The sequence below is a fragment of the Columba livia genome, chromosome 2 (genome assembly GCF_036013475.1).
Source record: "Columba livia isolate bColLiv1 breed racing homer chromosome 2, bColLiv1.pat.W.v2, whole genome shotgun sequence".
NCBI classification, from domain to species: domain Eukaryota; kingdom Metazoa; phylum Chordata; class Aves; order Columbiformes; family Columbidae; genus Columba; species Columba livia.
This window is the reverse complement of record NC_088603.1, coordinates 146,954,355-146,973,708: the sequence shown is the minus strand read 5'-3', so window position 1 is coordinate 146,973,708 and position 19,354 is coordinate 146,954,355. Positions and strand designations below refer to the sequence as shown.

General features: G+C 36.2%; 1 long non-coding RNA gene across 18 annotated transcripts in view; it reads left to right on the top strand.

The window, feature by feature from the left end:
• The window catches only part of LOC110362429 (uncharacterized), a 102,398-nt gene that overhangs the window by 44,976 nt on the left and 38,068 nt on the right, over positions 1 to 19,354 (top strand). For 9 of the 18 annotated variants that reach the window (XR_010470742.1, XR_010470735.1, XR_010470739.1 and 6 more), the window contains exon 2: positions 6,956 to 7,023. The exons of 5 other annotated variants lie outside the window; for them this stretch is intronic. This is a non-coding gene — a long non-coding RNA (uncharacterized LOC110362429). Of the gene's footprint in view, positions 1 to 6,955; positions 7,024 to 9,425; positions 9,544 to 19,354 lie in introns of all 18 variants that reach the window. 4 more of the 18 variants (XR_010470732.1, XR_010470733.1, XR_010470734.1 and 1 more) reach the window with 2 other exon arrangements.

The window sequence follows — 19,354 nt, the reverse complement described above, 5'->3', positions numbered from 1 at the left end:
CTGAATTTTGAGGAAACTTAGATCAGATCCAAAGTCTGGAACTCCCTCTTTTTTGGAAACTCTGTTAATTCTGGATGAACTTTATAGTGTCCCTGCTTTCCAAAGTGATGACTGACAGTGTGATTCCTATCAGTAAAAACAAGACAGACAAATTCTGAAGTTTTTCCCTGAAAAATGGGACTCAATTTTTATTTTTTAAATATTTAATAATACACAAGACTGCGCTTCACATTTGTGTCTAAACTTTCCCTATTAGGAAAAGGGAGAAATCTCTGGAATGAGGCTATGCTTCTGCAGTACACAAATAGACACTGATATAAAGGTCAGAACAAACCGTTTTCAGTGTACAACTATCCCACAAAAATTAGGAATTATGCTACATATTTTTAAGTGCTATCTACCAGTCTTTTCCAACCACAACGATTCTGTGATTCTACGGTATCTGTCTTGTAGTCTTAGAGGGATCTGAAGAAAAGGCTCATATTCTACATGACTTCTCTCTTTCTGAGTTTGTAAGGAAAAGTGATGGTTAAGAGAAGTGGCTATACTTGTTTCATGCTGACCTTTTTTTTAATTATTATTATTTTATAATTGCTATGACCTGGCCAAAATAAAGGATATGCAAATTAAATAGACATCATGTTTCCTTTAGCAAACCAGAGTAAGAGGTCAGAAAGTTTTTCTTATCTTCTGTCCCAATCTCACTGTTTTTAAACCTTGATTGTACCTGAGGTTTCTACCTGTAAAGTTTCCAACTTCCTTCTTTTCTAAAGTGTTTCATGTCAAAAGAATAGAAAATACACGGTGTCCCACAGGCAAAGAGGTTATTTTTAGGACACAAACTCATTAACACAGTAAAAAGAACTTTAAACTTGTTTCAAAAGCCAACAGGACAAAGGTCCAAACACAAATTGAAACCTAAACACCACCAACTATTGATCTGGTTGTGTGGATGGAACCTGAAGATGAGCAGAAACCAGAAATGCTGCTGGAGAGACAGGAATGAAAATAACAGAGCAATCTGTCAAGAATCTATGCACAAGACATAAAGGTTTAATGGCTTGAAGATTGAAACAATGATGACATAGATAGTGGTGGATTATGAAACAAAACTAAATTGGAATGCTGGTTGCAGAATAGTGCAGCTTGTATATAAGTAAGAGCAAGAAAGGAATAGGTGCTACTATATACACCAAGGACAGTCATGGAGATTGAATAGTATGGTCATTTAAGATTTTTCCAGCTATATTTTTTTCTGGGTTTTATGCTTCTGTAAGTCCACTTGAGCTGTTAGGATTGTTGCAAGAATAAAATTTATATGCTTGTTTGTCTAACAACATGAACTTGATACTTCTTTTTTTTTTCTAATTCAGGAAAATTTCTGCAAATAATTCTGTCCATCCCATGTGATAAACAACTGAGCTGTTTAGATTTGATCCAGTAGAGGGCAATGATACCTATACACAATAGCTATTTCAGAACACCATGAATAAACACCCTTAAAGTTATAGTGAGAATAATCATACCCCCCCCCACTTTTAACCTTTCAGACATCAGGTTAATTAGGCAGAACTCCAGTTCATACATAGTATTCCAAGGGAACATGTTGATGTATATTTTTTCTTTTTGATGTACAGCTGCAGTATTAAGTCAGACACGATTTACATACATGATGCGATAATTAGGCCTAGGAGCCAGGATGAACCCATATACTGTGGATAACAGGTTTAGCTTGAATAAGATAAGCTTGAAGATATTACATGAATATCATTTTTATTATTAAAAACATGATAAATATTGCATGTTGCTGGAAATGTTACCCTGTGGCTGTGCTAGCGGCAGCCTCAAACATCTAATTCTCTCCAGTGAAGGTTTATTCTGTTTTTATGTATATGTATAATTATTATTTACCATTTATTTAGCATAATCTGTCTCCTAAGGATTTCACCATCTAAATTAGTCACAGATAGGTATTAGGTAGGAACTATTTGAAGGAAAGGAGACAGAAAGGATTTTTCTAGGTATGTCATGAACTGTGCATTTTGGAAATGTCTCCTTTAACATTTCAAAAACAGTAACTCATTCAGTCATATCTAGCCTCTCCTATTCTCTGTGTAGATGATGGCTAGGTACATTCTTTATATACTACCATTACTGGTTATTTTTAAGGCAATAAACAAGACATACCCCTAATTCAAGGCACATTTTATAATTAAGGCCATTGGCCTCTAATATGGCTTCACTTCGTCTTTCCTTGCTGTGTTAAATCCAAGATGTATAACAAACTTATCAGAGCAGATCCTTCTCTTGCAAGCTGCTTATAGAACAGCATCCTCTATTATACCTTGAAGTGAATCATTAGGGCAGTTCATGTAATTTATGTTACTTGAAACTGTAATGAAGTTATCAAGAGATTATATATAGGAAGATAAGAGTTCATCCAGATTCTCAGAGCTGTAGAATTATGTATTGATTATGTTGTTTACATGATGATATACATTGATTGTTATTCAGGCTCTGTGTTAAGAAGCTTGTACTGCATTCCAGTACAATGACTGGACAAATAAGCTTAGGAGGCTTCATTATCCAGTGAATATTGTTGATGAGTATGCTTAACTTTGTATAGATAAAAGGACAAGATGAACTGAAGATTTTGCAACATACTATTAGGCAGATACAATGATGGGATGGGACAAGGGATTAAACAAACTGGGTATGGGGAAAAATTTGTTGTCAAGAATCTGTTCATAAGATGACATATTGAAATCATGTGCACATGTTGACACTTCTTGATAAATAAAACATTATAATTGAGTAGGATCTTCTGATGTTTCAGCTAAAATGGGTTTTGGTGGAGGATTTGAATAAAACCAGATTCTGGGAGAATAGAATTAACATTACAAGGTAGAGGCAAAAAAGATCTGGGGAGGTGGTAATTAGTATGACATCAAGACTGTCATCATTTGCCAAGTAGAAAGGAAAGTAGAAAGGCAATACAAATGATGACAAAAGAAATAGTCCATTGATTTGCCTATCTAAGATTTTTCTCAAGTTATCATTGATGTTGGGAAAAACCTGCCTTTCCTCCCTCCCGTGGTGTTTGAATCAAAAACCTTATCTGAACACTGAGAAAACACAAAGGCATTTAGATGGATTTTAGTTGAAGTTACCTCAATAAAGAATTATTTGTCATACTTAATAAATAATTCCTTATTTTTAGCTGTATGGTAATTTTAATGTTATTCAAGTAACCTGGCACTTTCATGTTGGTGGTGTTTTATTTTGCTTGGCTTTGTGCTGTGGGCACGTTAAGGTCACTTTCTGATCAGTCTTTAGAAAGTTGAAGATGCCTGTGAAACCCATTTTCAATAGTAGTCTGCTTTTGTTTGAAATCGGTAATATATACTTCAGTGTTTAAAATAGAAACGAGTCAAGTAAATCATAAGTTTGCTATTCACAGAAACTTTTTAAAATGTTTGTTTTGTTTTGTTTTTATTCTGCCTAAAGTTATATTAGAAAGAATTTCCACAGAGCTACTGCAAACCTGAATAAAATCTGTAAATTCTCATCTAAATTTATCATAAATTTTAACTATTTAATAGAAATCCCAACATATTTAACAATGAAAACTGAGTTATAGCTTAGGATTTAAAGTGTTTTAAGGAATTATTAGATTACTTATGAATTTAGAATGGTTTGAGTGTGCCTATCTGGCTATTCAAAACCCAACCATTGCAAAAAAGTCCATAATGCTCCACAACATAACCATGGTTTGTAATTTAGAGGATGATAGATTCTTGACTATGGATTGCTCCAGCTCTGAAACAAATAGGCTGGCTTTTGTGTGATGCTGAATATCACACACTGGAACAAGTTAGTCATGTCTAGAATTGCAAAATTATGGTAACTGAGAGGTACTTCATTTTCTCTAAATTAGATATTGTTCCCTAGATTTCAGTAGTGTCCTGCCAATAAACTAAGCCTGGTTGTCTCCCATTTAAGTAGTGACATACTGAAAACCTTGTGGGCCTGTGATAACGACAACATTGGCTTTTCAGCACATTGGTTTTCCTTTTGTTCTTATTTTAGCAGGAATTTTTTATGTCATGACAGTGCATATTCCTTTTTGGAGTAGGTGTGGAGCAGCCCTAAGTGTCTTAATGTGCTAAGATAAAGAAAGGTATTCAAAAAATGGTATTTTGAGTCATGGTTCTCATATTTTAAGAATGAAAATGAGTTCATTGGTGCCTGCAGATTCCCTGATTTTATTTAGACTTGCAGAGTTAGCGATAGCATAGTTGTTTGCTTCATGTTGAGTGGACGAGGCTTTACATTTCCTCAATACGGTCACAGTGCTCTGTCAATCCAAATACTATGTGGGATGTATTGAGTAGATTTATAATTTCTGATCTATTTTTAGACTTTCACAGATTACACTATGAGAATAATGCCATGGAGCAAAACTGGTACAGTCTGTCTTAGCTGAGTTTATACCTTTTCATGTTTCTTCTGGGAAATATCCCTATTGTCTCAAGTGTCATCCTATATGCCTTCCAGTTTTGGAAACTCCATTCTCTTTGTTTTGCTGTGCATTAAGTGTTCCAAAGACATGGCTCAGATTTCTAAGTCTCGTAAGACAAATATTGAATTCAGATTTTTCTAAGTAAAAACCCCTTAAAATGTATTTATTTGTATGTTTAAATAGATACATACTTTGTTTATTATCTGGGATTTTGTTTTTTTATTTGCAAAATTTGTACAACTGAACCTTCATACAAAATGCCAAAATATGTGCCTGTTTTTAAAATTATTAGGGTTTTTAATAAATCTATAAAACTTTTTGTTATAAACTTTATTAACAAAAGTAGTAGTTAACAGATATAAAAATAAGCAAGTTACATAACCATGGCAGGCTCCTGCAGTCTTTAGCTTTTCCCCACAAATGACATACACAACATTCTTGGCTAGAGCTTTATTCAAAACACATTTCAAAGACACAACTGTAAAACATTAGGTCCGTCCAAAGAGCAAATTGACAAATGGGAAGAAACAAGACAGACCTGCTATGCAAGGCAAAAGAAGTCTCCACCTAACCCAAATTTTCGTTTCCAAGAAAGCTACCAGCTATATAAGTCAGGAAGAGACAATTCGCTTAAATTCACTTACTAACTTGGAATAACCATAGATGGCTTTATACAGTCTGTAATCTCTCTGTTGATATCCTTACTTTTATTTATTCTGTTCATGTCTCTGTTGGGTGTCTTCCCAAGACACCCATTAGAGAAATTTATAGTCAACCAACAGTTTGACTCCTGAATAAAGACATGGTCATTTTCTAGTCTAAAGATCATGTTCACACACACATATGTTGACAAATATATATCGTAGTATGAGGCAGATCACCAGTTTCTTAGGGTTCCATTCGTTCATGTTTACTTCATATTTGAGGTTGAATATTGGTGGACACATATTCACTCAGAGTTGAAACAACCTGTATCATAATTCCTAATTTGTCCTCTTTTCTGTCTCTTAATGCTGAATGATAACTTTTGGTCTAGTTATCTTTGAAAACTTATTTGATAGACCAAATACAAACAATACTACAGAAAGGGTGAAGAACTCACAGATCAATCAGCTGAACAGAATGTTGAATCATCTCTACTTCTCTCAGATATTTGCAGTCTTTCATTTGAACTTAATTAGTTTTCTGCATTTTTAATTACAGTGTGGTCTTGCTAGAGTTCATAAGAATTATCTAGGCAGATCAATTTTGGGTAGGAAGATTTTCAAGGGAGACCTGGGTATTCAAGTGAGATTGGTGTCTTGGTATTGAGCTTCTGCTACAGGAAGGCAATCAAGGGAATATGGTGCTACCATCTTTGTACTCTCGTCCATTTACATCTGCATGGCTACAAACAGAAGTTGGATGCACCAAGCCCAACTCAGGTGCACTTCCAGCTGTGTAACTGCAATTGATCTACTTAAATTCATACTGAAATTTGGGTCAAATTCAGTCATGTATTTTTTCCCCTCCTATAAGGCACTATGAGTCAATTTTGTTTTCACAAAGCCTCAGCATTTAAAGCTAAGAAGAATATTGATGATACATTGAAGAAAACCCAATTAATTGATAAGTGCTGTAGAATCATTGAGGTGTTCTGCATAATGACAGAAGATTCTGATCTTTGCCTACTCAGCTACATTCTTTATTTTGACATGTTAGTCAGCCACCTAACACTGTCAATGATGCAAATTTTCAATGGATCACAAGAATAAAAACCACCTTATGCTTAACCATGTTATTCTAATGATTGTGTCTACTCACATGGAGACAATTAATAACAGTAGGCCATGTGGAACACCATGCTGGGAAGATGTGTTAATGGAAAATTTCGTAAGCCTTAAGTTTTTTGTTTCTTTAGTTTTGGGGTGGGATGGAAGAAGACAGGAAGCAAGGGGATATTGTAAAGATAAAGGGTTGTTCATAAAATCAAATGATTTAACTATGTGTGAACCCTATTAGACAAAGGTGTAGGACTTACGCTTGAATGACTAGTAAATTTAAAAAAAAAAAACAGCCTTTGTCTCTGTTTCTGTCAGATGAAAATGTTAAGCATTATCTTTTGAAATGTGATCGTGGTGGTGAGATTGTACAAATAATATACCTCTCAGATATATACTGAAATCTCTTCTCAAATTTAATGTTGTTTAGATGTGAAGAGCTGGTTTCAGCCTATCTCAATCGGTGTCATCTAATTTCCACAATCAAAATTTCTGTACTACAATGATAAATAATAATGATAATCTGGCTGGTCTCTTTTTTCTTTTTTTTTTTTTTTTTTTTTTTTTTCCATTGTGTACCGTTAAAAGGTGAGATTAAGCAAGAAACTTAAGGTCACCTCACATCCTCTAGGATCACGCTGAGGCAGTATCCTACTTTTGTTCACTTTTACAGAGACAAGATCTATTTGCAAAAATAAGGAGAGAATGAGAACCAAGTCAGAAAAGAAGGGAACAACACAGGTAATTTACTTCAGCTGTTATCAATAGTTTATCCCATTTTCCTAGCTGCAGTAGGCACTGAGGTAGTTCACAGTTCACAATAGCTCTTTCCTGCTTCTCAATGGTGTTAGGTCACAAAGAACCTCCAATCTTTTGTGTTTCATTTCTCTTTCACTTTCTTACATAAATAGTTTCATAGCATTTTCCTAAACAGAGACATAATCACTTGGAAAAGTAGAAAAAAAGTAGCACGCGCTACAGAAATGCATTGGAAAATATTGCATTATATACGCCAAACTTGCTCCTGAAGTAAATATAAATAAAGATGAGTCTCCATCTCATTGATGTTACCTCATTTAAGATGAAGAATAATTGGTATTCACAGGTGAGATGAACATTTTCATCCACCTAGTAATGAGCAAATTAACAAGACACCTACTGAGTTGTCTTAAAAAAAGACACTACATTTAAAAAGATCTAATTACTACTCACTCTGGAATACGAATCTCCATTCATGATAAACTGTGTTGCTGACTTCGTGTAGAACACAGAGGACATTACAGAGCAGGTGTCTGGTTATCAAACACTATGTCCTTTCTTGATGGCTTTGGCAGTGGCAGTCCTTCAATGAAGAAGGAACAATAGTCTGCAGACTCCCTGCATGTCCCTTGATGTTTGCTAGTGAATATTTCAGTTTCTTTAAAGGTTCATTTATACTATACTCATCAGCATAGCATCTGATCTTCTTCCAGTAGTGCATTAGGCAATATGACAAATATCTGTCACATTTTAGTTCCCTCTTCCTCTCCCCAGGGGAGAGAGTATAAATGAATATAGATGCACAGGGATAAATTCAGACCTGCTGTAAGTAATTGTGATTCCATTGATGTCACTGGAGTTGCACCCTACTACTTTTGATTTGAAACTGGAACAGAGAACCACATTGTTCTTCATAAAATAAAAATAAACAGTATGTGAAGATGTTTCCAGACATTTCAATAATATTATCTAAGGGCAGATTCTGCACCCTGTTAAAGCTATACAAATCCATTTGAGTTAATGACATTGCACAACTGTAAATGGAATCAGCCTTTACACATACATGCAACTTATGAATGTGATTATTATATACACATTTCTAGATGTACACAGATCAACAAGCAAAACTGCAAGTTTAGCCTTCTGTCTTTTAACAAATAGAGCAGTGCGCTGAAATGCTTTTGAGTAAAATGTCCTGTAGTTTTTCTGTACTCTCTGTATTGTCAGTTGAAAAGAGAAAATGTTTTTTTACATAATTTTGCAAGTCAGCTACTTAGAACATACTGTGGCCTTATGAACCACATGTGGGCCACTGAATACAGTTTGAGAATTACTGAGATAAGATATAACTTCGATTCAGTTCACATCTAAATGTGTTAAAACCTCTTTCAGAATGAATAAACTCTGAGTGGTTCATATAGCATGAAATTGCCATAAATACAGGTGCTTCGTTCTAATTTGACCAAGAAAATGACAAAGTGAAAATACATATAATCTTAAATTTAACAGAAATTCCTTGAAGTTAAGATATCTGTGGAGTTAAATCAGCATAAATTACTGAAAAGTAAATCCGTGGGATTACACTGGTGTATGACTGGAGGTTTCTAGACAATGATGGCTATGATAATGGCTTACTTTCCCAAGAGAAATAAAACTGATAGTGTAGAGGAAAAAAACTGATGGTGTTTTTCAGCATCCTTGTGTGAGTTTTCAAGTGAACTGACTAAATAGATGTATTTTATAAATAGAAAAGATTTTTACTTTATGTGTGGTGTAGTCAGTCTAGTAGAAATTTGAGATTTTAAAATATCCACATTTTAGGTGTGGTCATTGTTGAGAAGAATTTAGTAGATACTTGGTTTTGTCTCTACTTTTTAAAAAAGTTCATAAATTCTGTTTTGGTCTAATTATCTAGAAAAAAAAAAAAAAGATCATGCAGTTTCTTTACTCTGTTTATCCTCTTCCTCTTACACAGTTCCTTCTTCAAATGCTATTCTGCCTTTTTATCATAAGCAGTCCCTGTTGGCAGGCCTAAATACTCATTGCTGGCCTTGTAGCCAGCCAGAGCCACCAGTATGCAGAGCGTCTCACTGCCATGGAACTTGGTGCCTTGAGCAGTTCCTCACTTTAACAGAGGACGAAGCTTCCCAGCACTTCTGCATCTGCAGAAGTTCTTGGTATGATCCCGGTTGTTGACGAGAGCTCCATTTGCATTTGAGCCAAACCATACTGGAAAACTGCTATTAGCACTTTGCATTATGGAGTCAAGACCTTTTGACCAGAGCTTCACAGCTCTTTAAATGTGAACATGTGTTGTTGCTATGGTCCATCTCTGTATTACGGCAAGTCCTAACTGTATTATACTCTTTCTGTTGCCTCTCCAGGTTTCAGAAACTCAGGAGCATGGTGTGAAGGGAGGTGTTCCCACAGGTTCTAAATGATATGCATTTATTATGGGTATGTCTGGCCACAGCTTACAGATCGAATTCAATTTTCACAGCAGTAAGTGAAAATTTCTATAATTTTGAAGGTCTTTGGTTTACAAATGGCACTAATTTAACTAGATACAAATGGAGCCCAGAAACATGGTCTATTTGTAACACTTTTAACACAAAGAACTCATAAACTCCAAGCTCCCTTCCTGAGGATGACTTCCTATGGGGATTCAAAAGGTTTCTGTGGAGGTCTTCTGCAAGAGGACAATTTTTTTTTGCAGAGGAATACTACATGGAGTGATTATAGATGTTTTCATATTGGAGAAGAACAAGACTAATGCTCTCAGTTCAATTGCTGCTTTTTACATCTTGACTCTGGGTGACTTGCAAGTTACAAGTTCCTGAACCAAAGATCTTGAGGTTATCTTTTCATCATTAATGATACGATATTTTCTAGAGACAGAAATTTGTCACACTCTTCCTTTACTTGTAGGCTTAGTTGTCTGAAGGTATTTATTTTTTGGTTTATATGTTTTTAGTTACCTACCATGGAGGAATTCTTTGAATCGATGCTGACCTATTATTGATCACAAGGGGTGGTCCTTTCTCCAGATCCTGGCTCTAGTCCTCTTTGCTGGGAGCAAGGCTTAATAAAATTGAAACAATAAATATCTTATATCTACATAACACTTGAATCCAAAAACAGTTGAAAAAGCAAGGATGAATTCATTTACCACTGAAATGCCAGCCACCTCTGGGGTGGAACACATGGTTCTTATTTTCACAGAGCTAAGCAGCTGTTTAACAGTACAAAACAACAGTACATTATAGTTGAAGTCATGAAATGAAGAATAATCCTGTATCCAATTGAAATGTAAGATTAAACTTAGATGGGGGGAAAATAATTATCCAAATTGGTAAAATGATCAGAACACAAAGACTAACCATGCTATTCTAGCACAGTGGGCCACCAAAACACTAAGGGCTGAGCGTGGTAAGGAACAAGATTTTTCATTACATCTAAGAGCTGTTATCTTCAGTTAGATTGATGTTTTTTTTCTCTTTTTCAGCAGAGTGATTTCTTGTTTAAAAATGCCAGTCCATCAATACGCAGACTTTCTGTGGAAAGTACATGCCGTTTAGACAGGAAAGGTTTTTTGGAGTCTACTGTGGAATTTCTGATCAAAAAGAGATTGAGCCAGAACCACTAGAAACCTGACTGTTATGCACATCTCCCAGGATGTGAGTGAATTAAATTCAAGTCCCTGTTTAGATTATAATACTTCACAGCATAGACTTGGACCTGAGTTTCCCATGTCCCAGAGGAAGGTCCTGAATTACTGGACTTGCAGCTATTCTGACCATGTTTTCTTCTTATTTTTCCATGGAAAAATACAAAAAAAAATTGAAAGGTCTTGGGTTTGGCTCAGTGTAGAATGTGAATTTTGCAATTTCAAAAACTTTCCTGGAACGGGAAAGTTATTTTCCACCCAGTTTACCTCCCGCTGCAATATATTCCTTTGCAATAAGATGAAAAGTTACTGAATTTACTGAAGTATTATCTTAGAGGGAAGACAATCACTTTGTAGGGTTCATATGTGCTTATGTTATACCGTAATGTTTCTATATACTCATCTACATAGTCTATACATCAGTCTAGGTCACCAGAAAATTTAGTCTGGATGTTAGGAAGTTTCTAGCAATTGCAGCAGTCAAGTTTTTAAATATGCTTCCAACAAAAATATCGTGAGCACACACCTACTTGCTTTTAGGCTGGAGTTAATAATCCTCTAAAAGGACTTATTTACAATAGCCACTAGGTGAACACTACAAGATAGGTGGCCCTTTCTGTTCCTATTCCTTCAAGGAGTAATAACGTGACTGTGCCTGACAGAGAGGCTTCCTCACATTCTTCTCTAGTGGGCAGGTTAAGGAATCAGAAGACATTTTTGTGGTTAAGGAGGTGATATCAATTGCTCTTTCTTTTGACAATCACTTCCAATAACTTATGTTCTGATAGGTGCCACTCCTGAAACTGAAAAGATCCAATATCTTTTGTCATCAGGCAACCAAAAAATAGGTTTAAGACTGTTTACCTGTTTCAAATACCCCCCCATCAGATGGCAACAAAATTCCACCACTAAAGAGCAATGTTGGTTTTGATTCAGTGGTGATTCTTCCATTTTATTACCAATTCACTAAACCTTCAGGTCTAATGAGGCCTGTTAATTCTTGCAGATATGTAATAGTTTTTAATCTGTCAAATTAATTAGATCTTTGTCATGTTACTGAAAGAGGGGGTACACAATATAGCTACTGCCTGGTATATAGTCACCAAAGGTGTTGAGCCCAGGGTCTGTGAAGTCAATGGACATATTTTACTAAGATTTGGATGAGCTCAAAAAATTTGTGCAACGCCATTGGCAGGGAAGCCCAGCATTGAAGAAACTTGAGTCTAAAGATTCCATCGAGTCTCTTGTTCTCTTAAGGCTAGCTTTTATGAAAGTCAATGGGAAGCTAGTTTCCAACCAAATTAATGACTGCATATTAATGGTTATTCAGAAAATTTAATTGTTTGGTCTTTGAGAAAGACACTAACCTTTTCTATTGTATTTGGACCACAGGGAGAGCACCAATGTTATTCAACAAGGTAGGAATAATGATATGGGGGAAAAAAAGGCAACCTAGAGTGACAAGAAAAAGCAATTATCACAATGATTAATCAAAGAACAACAAAAAAGGAGTAATAGCATACAGAGATTCTCAATATAAATCTTATTTCTGGTTTGATAGGCTGGATACAGAGACCTTTATAGTTAAATCAAATTAAATTACAGTCATCGTATATATACTCACACACATATATAAATGTAATACGTATAAAAAGTCTATACCAACATAAAAATATATTAGATGTTCTTGTTAAGAATAAACAAACATTGCCTTGTTTGGCAGAATTTTCAAATGCATATTGCTTCCTTTATTTATTTTTTTATTACAATAAAAATGTGTTTTGTATTAAATCTATTGTTATAAAGAAATTAAACCCTGAAATCTGCCAGCGTGGCTTTTTTCCATAAAGTGGAAAAAAAAGCCCTCCTGGTTTAGATATTTGAAAACATTAGAAATCTGAAAATGAAAAGACCAGCCTCTGCGTAGCAAATTACTCCATAAAAATAAAAAGAATTCTTCTGTGTGAACTTAAATGGTTTGAAAGCAGAACATAGAGAAGAGAATAGCGTGCATGGTCATAAAGGAAAACAGAGGGTTTAAGTCAATCTTTACACATGTATTGGAGGCATTCAGGAAAAAAAAATAATAAAAAATAAATAAATTGAAAGCTATTTCTCAGAGATTTGGGTCTGATTTCCCCTTTGCTGGGGCAAAGACTTTACTTGAGTCTGCTTTTGTAAAGAAAATTCCAAGAAAATCCTTACAAATCTTGATCTGTTCCTTAGCTTTGAACAATGGGGACAAAAATTTATGGGCTTACATCTGTATTAGGGATATAACTTGTAAGGCCTGAGTTTCCAAACTTTACCACTCGGAGCACTTACTGTCTCCTTTGATCTTCCTCCATGGTTTAACCTACACTTCATACTACACCTTATTATTACCCTGTGCCCATCTGCATTTTGAGATTATGATTAATTCTCTGTAGCAGGTAGGTGATGGGGTAGGTGATATCAAGTTGTATTTAGATTTTGTTCTGCAAGGTACTTTACAAATACCTAAAAAAACCCTAATCTGTACTTCAAAGAGCAGAATGTTAAAAGCAATAGAAGATTGACAGGAAAAATGCCATCCTACAAGCTGTCCTGTCTCAGGGTTGGCCAGTGGCAAAATCAGAAACAGCATCTTATCTCCAAGGCCCCGAACACTGCCTGCTCTGTCTGTTATTGCCTGATTTATACTTTCTCCCTCAGGAACTTTCTCAGGGGCTACTGTAGCTGTCTTTGAACCCTCAGTAGGACAAGAACATCCAGGTATAATGGGCCAGGCCACTTGTCATAGAATAAATGGTCTAAGTGTTCCTTTGGAGAGATCATCAGTGACATGGCTGAAAACAGAAGGAGACAGGCTTAACAACATTTATTCAGACTTCAGGAAAACATTTGAAAAAATGCCTCTCAGGGAGCTGGTTAGTAAACTCATTTGGGATGGCAACAATATCAGATAGGTGAAAAGGCTTAATAATGAGCTGTGGCCATATAGATGGTGTAAATCTCTGTGGAAGAGAGGCTTCTGGCATAAAGCAAAAAACGAAGGGCCTTTATGACTTGGTATCTGGATCAGTTCTCTTCAAGATTTATGTATAGATTGTGTGCTTGGGTGCCCTCCTGACTGTAAGCTGAATAACTGTAGTGTCCTGCTTAAGCATGATTCAGCTGCACTCAATTTTAAGTGAAACTGCCAGATTTCTAATGGATATTAGGAAAAAAAAAAAAAAAAAAACAACAAACAAAAAAGCAATAGGGACACCAAGCATATTAAAGATAGAATTCTTGAAAACTTTAGATTCCTAATCCCTGGTTTCCCCTGCATCACAGAATCACAGAATGGTTGGGGTTGGAAGGAATCTCTGGAGATCATCCAGTCCAACTCACCTGCTAAAGCAGGTTCACCTAGAGTAGATCACACAGGAATGCAACCAGGCAGGTTTTGAATGTCTCTAGAGAAGGAGACTCCATCTTCCTGTGGCTTCAGTTTAGCCTCAGACACTATTGTCTCTGTGACAGTCCTGGGCTATCACTTGTCCCTTTTGTGTGAGTTCTGGTGTTTTGAAATGGTTGAAGATACTGCTTAGTGAAGGGGTTACACATTTTTTTGTATTTCAAAAGGTACTGGCCAGGACACCATCAAGAATCTGAGTATTCCTAACTGCTATAATGAGCTTTTGAAGCTATACATATCTCATTAAAATTATAAGAGACCTGTGGTTGTTTCAGATTGCACATCCCAAGCTCTGCCTTCTGCTTAGAATAGTTAGGAAGCCACTATAATCAAGCTACCACATGTGCTTATAGCAAGCAGCACATTGTGAAGTGATATTGGCAGTCGTAATATATATTATTCTGCTTGCTTAGTAAGTTTAAAAGTCTGTTTGCTTTCAGCTGGTTATCATCTCATACCTGAAAAAAGAATTTGATATGAGTCTGAAACGATGTTTGTGTTCACAGCTCTTCATGTACTGCAAAATGTTTTACCTGTGTCCATACTCTGACTGCGAAAATGTTGACCTGAAGCTTTTACTGTCAGACTGGACTGTGCTATAAAAGGAACTTTGGGAGTTTCCTACAGTTGAGGAAGCATAGAGATATAGACAAGGACATATAAAGGGTTTGCTTCTCACATAAGGTAAAAGTAGGGACTTACAGAGTGTTGACTAGGATGGTGTAGGGAGGAGGAACCACTGAGCTGAGCTTAGAAAGCTTAGAGGCTTTCAAGGAAGGAAGCACCAGGGGTAGGAAGCAGAGCTTATGAGATACGGATTTAAGCAAAGCAGATGAAGCCACCTCCAGCATATCCTGACAGATCTGATTATGGGGTAGCACAAAGATGGCATAAAACCAAATTTTCCTTTCCTTATGGGCAGATCTTGAGATTGTCCTAGAAGTGCAGAAAGCATTCCTGAATAGGATTAGCTCAGTTCTGGTCTTCAACAGTTTTCTTCCAGCCAATTCATAGGATGCCCTTTTTTCATCTCACATAAGATGTCCACATGTATTATCCTTTGCAAGACAGAAGAGACAGAACTTAAATGAAATCCAGTCTCAAACACAATGGGGATGTTCTAGCGAGCATGGTGGCCCACCCAGATTTTGGAACTCTCTGGTTTGCAGTCTGAAGAACATGCATTGGTATGGGAAATGTAAATTTTTACTAAATAACTGAGGCCAAAGCCTTGCTGTTATGCAAACTGGTGTAGTGGTCCTGGTAAACTCTTGGTATCATTTTCATGCAGCTATTACACAGCCAGACACTCAATCCAAGTTAATATCTATCAAAACAGATGTTCTCTCAAGGAGAACAGATAATCTGCCAATTAGGTTAGCTGCTTTAGGCTCTGGAAATGGGTTGTATTTAGTTTCCTACCCTTCCAATGACTTGGTTTTCAACCTCTTGCAAATAACCTGAGAAGTCCTCAGTCACCTTTGGGTCATTTATATGCATGCATTCATTATGGTTGTCAAAATATCTTAAAGACACATTTCACTTCCTGGCAGGGTAAATCTAAAAATTTACACTAATTTGGGCAATCTGATGTTGCCACACTGAGACTGCATGATCTTTTGACCTCTTCCTCACCCTTGGATATAACTCAAGACCATGATGATTGGTTATGGAATTGCTACATTGTAAGATGTAGAACTGATTACTTGCTTGGATGCCATGAACAGAATTTAGGAGGAAACTGGCTAGTTTGCTATAAGATCTTGCTGTGAAGCAATAGAACTGAAGAGTAATTCTGGATTGATGAGAACACAGTAAAAAGGTGCTGCTATGAAGAAGGACACCACTTCCCTCTTTGAGGACCAAAGACTGAGAAGATACATAGCTTACTAATACATAAGACTTGGAACTTTCACTGAAGAATTTTAGATTTTCTCTGTTGGGGCAGGATCTGGATAGCAGAGGTAGTACTGTCTTTTGTCTGAAGAGTTCCAAATTTCTTTTAAAAATTCTTCCAAAATGGCAGTTTCACAAATCATCTTAGAAGTGACACAAATGAACAGAATTATTGCCTGTTAGGAACATGATACTTACTTGTTAGGCAAATAACAAAGTGAGAGTACTAGCAATTCTAGTGGAATATTTCTGGTGTATGCTGCCACCTTCATCAAAGCCAGAGAAAGTACTTTGTGGGAAAGAAGAGAAGGAGAAGAAACAACGGAACTAAAAGCTTAGATGTTAATGTGAAGTTTTCTGTTTTCCAAAAGTCTCAAGCATTATTAAGCTGAGCAGACATTCCTTGGACAGATTGCAAACTTTTATAACCAGGAAGAACACTGTCATTCTGGAAGAAGACAATACTTTTGAGAAAGAGGCTTTGAGTCTGACATAACAAATGACATTCAACCCTCTGTGGTGAGTTTTTTTAAAACTTTGACAGGTCAGCATGTCTTCAGTTTTGAATAAACATGAAGCTACATGCATGCACACATAAGTACATGTAAACACTTGAATATTTTATTTTGCAGTACCGTTTGTCCTAGTTCTGTAAAGGCCTTTGTCTGTAGACTTTGCTTTGTGCCACACCTACTAATAATTCTTTGCCCAAGGTATTGAGAAGAGTTGAAGAATATGTTTAGGTGCCTTGAATAAGTATAATTTACGTATATGCCTTTGTAAGAATGCAGGTATTTTGTAAAAGGGGGCTGAACATGCCCATAAATTTACAAAATTATCCATCTTTTCTCCTACCGCAGTTTAAATTCACTATGCACAGCTGGAATAAATAACTTCCATCAAAGCAGGAAAAACTACTTTGGCCTATTCTCAGATGAATGTTTTCGTCTTTCTAGACTCCATTAGCAGTAATTAACAAAACTAAAAATCATAGAATCATAGAATAGTTTGGGTTGGAAGGGACCATCAAAGGCCATCTAGTCCAACCCCCCTGCAATGAGCAGGGACATCTTCAACTAAATCAGGTTGCTCAGAGCCCCATCCAGCCTGGCCTTGAATGTGTTCAGGGACGGGGCATCTACCACCTCTCTGGGCAACCTGGGCCAGTGTTTCATCACCCTGGATACAAATATTTGCATCCAGGTTAGAACTCTCATTTCTCCACTCGTTCTGTAGCCAACAGAGAAACAGTTTTACTTCGTAGGTGTTGCAGACCACTTCAGTTAACTGTTGTGACTGTCTAGGAAGCTTAGTGAAACAATGTCCTTATTTAAACACAACAGTCATATATCTGCCACTGGGCTGTGTGAATTCTCCCGTGTTTGTTATTTCACTGAAATATATATACATATATACACATATATGTGTATATATATATATATATATTTTTTTTTTTTAGTTATTTTTCCCATTCTTTATTTCATACTGAAATATAATCCCTTAGTGGCTAGACAAATGTAATAGGACAGCATTATGTCAAATTTTTGGTCATAAGGTATGCATGAAAAGGATGTATCTGGAGTATATAAGAGAGCGTCAAGTTATATTTTAGAAAAGTTGCTCCTCAGAAGTAACAGAGAATAATTTGAAAGAAGTCGTCAAATACAATTCTTATATAGGTTCCATAGTAATTGGTTATACACTTATTTTCTTTTTACCCTGCCAGATATCAGCAGGCATAGCAGTTATCCACAATATTTTTGAGAAGCCATCAAAAGGCATCAGGCAAATAACTGCATTATCCAGATTAGTTCCCATCAAGAGAAAAACAGTAATTGAACCATAGCATTGAGAGTAATTGATCCAGGACACTGAGAGCACCTAGACAGCAAATTAAAACAACACAACTACTTGGTAACATTGTAAAAAAACAACTTTGAATAAGATACCTTTATTAGCTAGGTGCAACTAAATACTTGACTGTTTTAACCACTTCTGGTGAAATGAACTATTGATTTAGAATGTGATGTGAACATCTGTGTTAGAAGTAATTTGCCTAATTATGTTAGGCTTAAGAGTGATAGGAAGATTTGGTGGTATGTTTTTTTAAGTTCTTAATATTAAAAGTTTTCTGAGAAATGTTTAGTTATAAATGAAGGCAACACCTGAAATGTTACGTACAAGATCAGTTACCTTCAGCTTTTCCTAACAAGGTGGTCTGATTTTCAGGTTTGTACTGGTCATGGGTAGGATTCTTGTAAATCCTAAAGGTCTGAAAATCAGACCCAAAAAATATACTGAATATTGAAAGAGTACAAGTTAAAAATTGTGGATGAGAACTATGAAGACATGAACCCAATGAAAGCCAGAGAGTTTTTTTTGTTTGTTTGTTTTACTGCCTAAAAACTGCTCTAGGAGAAGCAGACACCTAAAAGAGAGTCTGAGTAGTGGGACCCAGAACCTCTGAGCTCATGCCACATGTGCCAGCCCTTGAAACAGAAAGAGTGGGGTTCCCTGTACAGGCACAACCAACTGAGAGCACAACAGTGACTTGGGCTCACGAACGATGTGGATACATTAGCACTGTGTTGAGTCTGCACTAAATTACTGATTGCCCAGAGTCAGTGTAGCTCTGTCAGCTGTACTGAGACCCTTACCAGATGAAGACCTTTGCTGTGGCCTGGATGGGTATTTCTTAAGTTGTGAATGATAACCTGAGAACCCATCTTGGAGCAAAGTCACTCCTCTAGCTCTTCCACCAAAAGAATTATGCCGAAATGTTTCATCAGATCATCAGCCTGAGGTGTAGAAGATCAAGATTAAATTCTTTCTTTTGTCTGAACATGATGCTTTCACACTTTATACAGCGGCTAAACCAGGAGGTGAGAGAGTCCATGTCAAATGGATGTTCTCCAACTCTCTTCTTGAAATCTTAACAAACAAATATTTATTGACCAAGACTGTGAGCACCAATCTATACCCAATTTGTTAAGATGCATGAGTTTTATATGAGTATTAGCCACTGATCCAATGGCTTGAATTCAATTAAATCTTAATTCAGAATACTTGATTATAAGTTGAAACAACAACTGAAATACAGATCTCTGCCTTGTCAGGTGAGTTTCCCCTAGCACGTGCTAATCTAACAGAGCCATAATCACATGCTCTTCTGCTCTGGCCCTGTGAATATTTAATTATTCCATGCAAATTTAAAGGCTTTGAACAATAAAGGGCTGAGAATGTCTTGCCGCAGAGTATTTTATCTCTTTGTCATTTATATATTCCTGAACAAGGTAGGAAATGCAGTA